We start from the raw sequence: 6,921 nt of genomic DNA, 5'->3' as shown, positions 1-6,921 counted from the left end.
GCTTGGGGGCGGGGCGCCTCCCCGAGGGGCCGGGCGCCGGTACCCGGAGCGGTCCCCGGGCGACCGCTGGCGGGTCCCGGATCTGGCCCCACTGCTGCCTTGGAGACCGACCCGGGCCGCGCGCCCCGCCTTGCTGGGCCCCCCCCCCCCCCCCGGCAGACTCCTGCGGGCGGGCGCGGCTGGAGGAGCGCCCGCTCGGCCCGCCTGAGGCGCGGCCTTACCTGGGGCCGCCGGGGGTCTTTCTAATGACCACCCCTCGCGCCCCGGCGCGGTCCCTAGAGGAGACTGGTCCCAGTGCCGCCCTCGCGTCCCGCCGAGCGCCCGTTGCGGCGGCCCGGGGAGGATCGCGCGCCCGCGGGCCCACCTCGTGGCCGAGAAGCGCAAGTGACCACCAGGCCCGAGGCGGGAGGCAGGGTAACCGTGCCCGGGCTCCGCGGTCTCTCGGGATCGTGCACCCCGCACTCGCACTCGGGCACAACTTAAGGAAATGATACGGTAGTCCAAAGTGGGTTGCGCTTGAGATTTCATTTCCGGGTGTGTGGGCCCCGCGATTAGAAGCGAACCGAAACGTTGCCTTGATGGATGTGAGCAGTTGTCAAGCTGCGCCCTTGATTGTGGGATCTGATAAAAGAGTTTCGTTCTAAGCAGGCTTCTGTTGCCTGCAAGTCTTCAGGTAGGAAGAGAAGGGGTGGAAGGATGTTGGAGGGAAAGTGGAGACGACAGGGCATGATTGGTCGTTATAGAATTTTAATCCTTTAAATGGCTATATTATCACTTGGATGGGTGAGGAGTATGTAATTTAGGAAAATTAGAGATGCTTGATACTGCGACTTTGAGGCTAGGTAGGGCCAGGTATCAGTATCCTCTCCACCCAGTTTCCCTGTGGAGATTTGATTTCTCACCTTGAAAGGGGAAGAGGAATGTGGGATCTTTTAGCTTTTAAATTGTAGGACTTTATACGTTTATACATGAATCGGGTGATTAAGATTGATATTTCCTATCGTGTTATAAATTAATGCATAAATTTCATTGGGGTTGCTTTTAAAAATTGAGTTAGAGACCTCAGTGTACTTATAATCCTTGAGTTTACGCAGAACCTTTGAGCTAAGCCTTAGAGCACTTCCACATATATTATTTATCAGCAAGACATGTCTTTGGGAAACTGAGGTACAGGTGTTAAAAATGCTAAATTATTTGCCTAGACTCAGAGCCAGCCTAAGGTAGATTTGAAATTAATGTTCTGTGTTAAATTGATAACTTTTCTGAAGTTTAGGAAGTTGTTGGACTTTGATCCCTGGAACCATACAATGGAATCAGTCAACAGGAAGGGTTTCCAGATTTCAAAGTGCTTATCAGAGGAGAATAAAAAAGCACAAGCAAGTAATTCAGATTCTCAACCTCGCTCACGATAAAGTGTGGTGATAGAATGGTCATGGCAAAAGATGATCAGGAAATCTCGGAGCTCACAGCTTCTCTTTCAGTGTGCCTTGTGAAAATGTGTCATTGATTTGTTCTGTTGTTTCTCTGAACCTAGTAGGAAAATAGCTACTATTGGGTTAAAGAGCGAAAGCTTGAAAACACATGTCCTGCTTTTCTTTCTGGTTACTCTGAATTAGGGAACAAACATCACTGTTTCTATCATCTAATCTTAGATGTCTTCTCATTATTTGATGTTGAGTTCCTAGTTCTTTGACTTTTAGTCCATTCTCTTGATTTCCATCTGTAGAATCCAGCTCTCTCACATGCTCTTAAAGCTTCTTCTGTTTATCTTTTTTGAATATTGAATTTCTAAATGAAATTGTTCGTTTGTTTGTTTGCAGGGCAGACTTGAACTTCCCACACTTGGTGTGACCATCATTTCCATGGTGTAAACCCTGAAGTCAGATACTGCAGCTCTTGAACTGATAACTTTTAAAAATAGCAGCCACAGTGGTTGTCTCTTGATGATTGGTGCAGTCTCATAATAGAAGCAGAGGCTGCTCTTTGTATTTTGTGGCCACAGTTGCAAACAATAAAAAGGAGACAGCCTTCTGAAGCTGATGTCTGGTCACCCGGGGACTAAGTGCCATGTGGTTTTGTAGATTGAGGTAGGAAGTATAGTTACAATGAGGCACTACAGTTTGTCGTAATAGTGATGATAATTGGCATACTTTTCTCTCTGCACCTAACAGCGCCCAGTAGATGTGCAAGAAATATTTGGTGGTTGAACGAATGAATGGCAAACAGTATGAAGGAAGGGGAAATACTCTAGTGTATAAATTGTTGAGTTCCTGTTTTTGTTAAGGGAAAGACAAGAGAGCGTGTTTCAGATTACTGTTGAAAATTGCCGTGAAGATGGGTATCTGTACAGGGTGTTACTTGCTGGAGCGGCCTTGAGATTTGATTCTGTGATTGTATGCTGTTCTAGCCACCTGCGGCCTCCGGGCAGCCGTTGGTGCCCCGGTCAGGTGCAGCTTCGCAGACTTGCTCCTGCAGCCTTCTCTGGCTAGACTAACTGAGCAGTTGGATTGGTAGTCAGTATTTTTGCTTTAATTGAAGAACTGGAGCTCTTGGTGATGGCCTCACCATTATCGTTGATCCTGATTGTCCTGTCCTTCTCCTCCCTTACAGAGGGTCACGGGAAAGGAGAGCTGTCCCTCCCGGAAGTGCTTCTCCAGCAGCTCCTTATTCCAAACCTATATTATTTCTCCCTCTTTTCCTTCCTTGAGCTGCCTCTGTGACCCCTAAGGACTAGTGAATTGATTAGCACAGACCTGGGGGAATGGAAGACCTTACTTTGCAACTGAAGGCAGCTTCTGACCAGCTTCCGATGTCAGCCAGACTGCTAGAGGCCTCTAGGAGAGAATATAATGCAGAGATCTGACTTGTGATTTTGTCTTTCCTACCCAAAAGCAAAAGAGGAAAGAGAGGCCTAGCACCCGGCTTGATGAGTCTTGGGGGTGCAGGTGTCATCCCAGTGTGAGATAAGAAGTGGAGCCTGATGCAGAAAAGAGATAGCTTTGGTGTGTGTCTAGAGGTCTGTCCTTTCTGGCAAGGTGACAGTCCAGTGGAGGGGAGGATACTAATTTGGGTACGTGATAAAAGGAGGTGAGGGCCTATGAAATTAGGAACGTGTAACAGAACCAAGTACAGGGGTGAGTCCGTCATACCATTCTCTCCAAGGCTTTCTGCCGTATGTACATAGCAGTGCCTCCCTTATCTTATTTGTTTAGGGAATAAGTCTTATCTGTGAAGATTCTTGTTTTCTACTTACTGTGGGGAAATTTTTATAATGTGTTCTGTGCTTTGTTTGCTTTTTAAACAGTATAGTTTCGTGTTTCTTTTATTGACTTGAGGTTGTGGTACTGGCATCCGTTACTGACCGTGATGGAGCCGGGCTTCGAAGCGATTGAGATACGTATGTTTGCCGTCCTCTGCTTTTTGAATTCCTGACCCTGCCTTTAATAGCCTGCCTCTTCTTTCACAGGGGGGAAGTCGTGCTTTTGCTGTTGTTCGTGTCCCTGCCGCCCTCTTTTACATTAGCGGCTTCTGGTCTTCTGCGGAGTAGCAGCCCCGGTAACTCTGCTTCCCGATGGGACATGAAGCAGCCAGGTGGGCTTTGCGAGGGTCTGCCGCGCCTCTCCGTTAGTGGATGGACTTTGGAACCATGATTTGGCTGCCCAAACACCTTTTGTGGACACCTCGTTTCTTACCCTTGGTTTAGATAACAGACGTACACCCTGTTGAGGTGCATTTATGTTTGTGTAGTTCTTCGGCAGAAAAGAGAAAATGATAGGAAGGTACCAGCGGTGGTTCTCATTTCGGAAAGCATCGCCAGTGACACCTGAAGATCGGGCGCCAGCCCTGTCTGGTGTCATTCTCGGGCAGTGTCTTCGGCCATCTCCAGTCTTCCTCTTAGCATTTGCAGATCGCCTTTGTTCCCAGTCCCAGCCAATGGCAGAAACAGGCTTGGCAGTAGCAGTGGCCTTGAAAGGTGGAAGTAGGGCACAGGGCGGCAACAATTTAAAATTGGGTGCATAATACATATACGTATACATATGTGATATTTCTGCATTGTTTTACTGTGCTATGTATCTGAATTCATCACAGGACCTAGTTTCTCTGTGTCTGTAAAAGAGGCCATCTTTAGACCAAGGAGCTGAAGACATTTTTATAACCATGCAGGTTTCCCTCCCTTGTTCTTCACTCCTTTTATTTGGTGGGCATCTATTGAGTGGCTCTCCCGCACCCTGCACTGTGCCAGCTTATGGGGAAGTACAAAGAGTAAAATACATCCCCTTTCCTTGAGGAGCTCACAGAATAGGAGAGGAGATAGGCATGCCCAAAAATGTGTGTGTGTGTTTATATTCATATTTTAACAAAGGGATCGTGCCTGGAGCCACTCAGCCTCAATTCAGCCCAGACCTCCTTGGGGTTCTGCTGTTTCTAGAGTGATCTGTGGCCCACCAGCTTGACACACCCAGAGCGTAAGGTTAATAATGTGAGGTGTTATTGTTGCATAAAGCTAATATACCTTTCCAGAACTGTAGTGAATGGAGCAATATAGACGGAAAACAGGAAAATCTGAAGGATAATATTATATTCTTTGAAATTCCATATTTCCACACTATTCTGGGAATTACATTCTATAATATAGCTTTCAATGGTGGTTATATACTGACAATTGAGCAGTGAAATAAATACCTAGAACTTGGGAAGTTTCATTTTACCTGGCCCACTTGAAACAGAATGCAAATTCTCAGGCATTTCCAGAGTTTCTGGATCAGGGAACACTGCCTGAGTTGGTTTTTTGGAACAAACCTCACTAGCATTATGAGCTAAAGATTTTTTTCTTTTCCTTTTTCAAGGAATAGGGTTAAAGAGTTGCCCTAGATCAAGGTTTAAATGGCACAGGTTTGCAGGAATTGAATTTTTTTCCGGAGGGCACAAACACTCTCTATTGCCTATTTCATTTTTGCTCTTACAGCCCAGAAGAAAGGCTACCTTAACATTTCCTTAACGCCTAGTGATCATTTTAGTTACCTTCCTTCATGGGACACAATCATGTAAGGGATTGTGAGTTTACAGATCTGAACAAATGTTGAAGTGAGAACAGTGGGGGGAAAAGTAATACTCAGAGTAATTTGGACTATGTGGGAATTGGATTTTCTATACCTATAGCTTTTAAGTTACTCTTAAGGCCTATCTTAAGAGCTTTAGGACATGTAAAACTATCATCCTTTTTTTTTTAAGTTCATTTATTTATTTTGAGAGAGGGAGAGCGCGTAAGTGGGGAAGGGGTAGAGAGAGAGGGAGAGAGAATTCCAAGCAGGCTTCATGCTGACACAGCAAAGGGCCCAACACGGGGCTTGAACTCCTGAACTGTGAGATCATGACCTGAGCCAAAATCGAGTTTTATGCTTAACCAACTGAGCCACCTAGGCTCCCCTTAATTTTTAGAGAGAGGGCATGAGTAGGGGAGAAGGGTAGAAGGAGGAGAAAGAGAGAATCTTAAGCAGGCTCCATGCTCAGCATTGAGCCTGACACAGGGCTCAATCCCATGGCCCTGGGATCACGACCTGAGCCAAAATTAAGAGTCACATGCTCAACTGGCTGAGCCACCCGGTGCCCCCAAAGCTATCGTCTTTAAAACAGAGAGCTAATTTTCCAAATTAAAAAGGATTGTGAAGGGGTGCCTGGGTGGCTCAGTCGGTTAAGCGGCCGACTTTGGCTCAGGTCATGATCTCGAGGTCCGTGAGTTCAAGCCCCGCATCGGGCTCTGTGCTGACAGCTCAGAGCCTGGAGCCTGTTTCAGATTCTGTGTCTCCCTCTCTCTGACCCTCCCCTGTTCGTGCTCTGTCTCTCCCTCTCTCAAAAATAAATAAAACATTAAAAAAAAATTTTTTTTTTAAAAAAAGGATTGTGAAGGCATTTTATTTCCACCTTTTTTGTAGAATAGAATCACTTAATGCTTCCCATTGTTGAACGTGGTAGATGTGAACTTTGTAGAGAAGAGAAATAGGTGGGTCCAGTTAGTGACATGGCCTTCCAGTCTTCTACTTCACATGGTACCCACTTTGAAGATACCTACTTGCTTATAGTCTTCACTGCTCTTCAAATTTAGGAAAGGATTTGGCTCAGAAGACAATACAATCATTGAGGATTATTTTCTTTGTCATTCTTTCTCCTTTCAGGAGGTCATCTTTGGGTTTTTGATCTGATAGTAATGACTAACAAGTGATCACTATGGGTTGCCCAGGCACTAACTTTAACACAGTGAATGTGGTAATGTTCATTTTTAGCAACTCTGTGAGTTAGGCAATAGTGTTCTTACTTCACTGAAATCATATGAAAAAACTGAGGCCCAGGGAGGTTAGGCATTAAATCGCTTTCCCAAGAGCCACAGTAGGTGGTAAAGCAGGTGGTCGGAATCCGGAGCACAAACTCTTAACCATTCTGCCTCAAAAGAGTTTACATTTAGAATAAGCAGCTATTTCCTATTTTATTTTATTTTAATTCCAGTGTAGTTAACACAGTGTTATATTAGTTTCAGGTATAAAATATAGTGATTCAACAATTCTATACATTACTCAGTGCTCCTTAGGATAAGGACTCCTAATCCCCATCACCTGTGTCACCCACCCACCCCCACCCGCCTCCCCTCTGTTAACCACCAGTTTGTTCTTTATAGTTAAGAGTCTGGGTTTTTTGTCCCCCCTCCCCATTCATTTGTTTTGTTTTGTTTTGTTTCTTAAATTCCACATCCAAGTGAAATCATAGGGTATTTGTCTTTAAGAAGCTATTTCTTAAGCAGAGAATTAGCAGGAAAAGGAAAACTAGATGTAGATACTGATTAATATTGTTCGATATTTTTGGTTTCGTGGAAGACTGCTATTTGAAGGTGAAAAAGAAGAGTATGCTCTCGTGGTAGGCAGTGCATGG

General features: G+C 45.3%; 1 protein-coding gene across 4 annotated transcripts in view; it reads left to right on the top strand.

Annotated features, from left to right (window-relative positions):
• Positions 1-169: 169 nt before the first annotated feature.
• FAM20B (FAM20B glycosaminoglycan xylosylkinase) overlaps positions 170-6,921 on the top strand; it is a 43,939-nt gene continuing 37,187 nt past the window's right edge. Inside the window, exon 1 of one of the 4 annotated variants that reach the window (XM_040446652.1) lies at positions 170-495. The gene's annotated coding sequence lies outside the window, so the exon portion shown is untranslated. Of the gene's footprint in view, positions 506-552; positions 674-2,831; positions 3,592-6,921 lie in introns of those variants that run through there. The other 3 variants (XM_040446651.1, XM_040446654.1, XM_040446653.1) reach the window with 3 other exon arrangements.

The sequence above is a fragment of the Herpailurus yagouaroundi genome, unplaced genomic scaffold, assembly GCF_014898765.1.
Source record: "Herpailurus yagouaroundi ecotype Mexico unplaced genomic scaffold, PumYag 195, whole genome shotgun sequence".
Lineage (NCBI taxonomy): Eukaryota > Metazoa > Chordata > Mammalia > Carnivora > Felidae > Herpailurus > Herpailurus yagouaroundi.
This window is presented reverse-complemented; position numbering and strand designations above follow the sequence as displayed.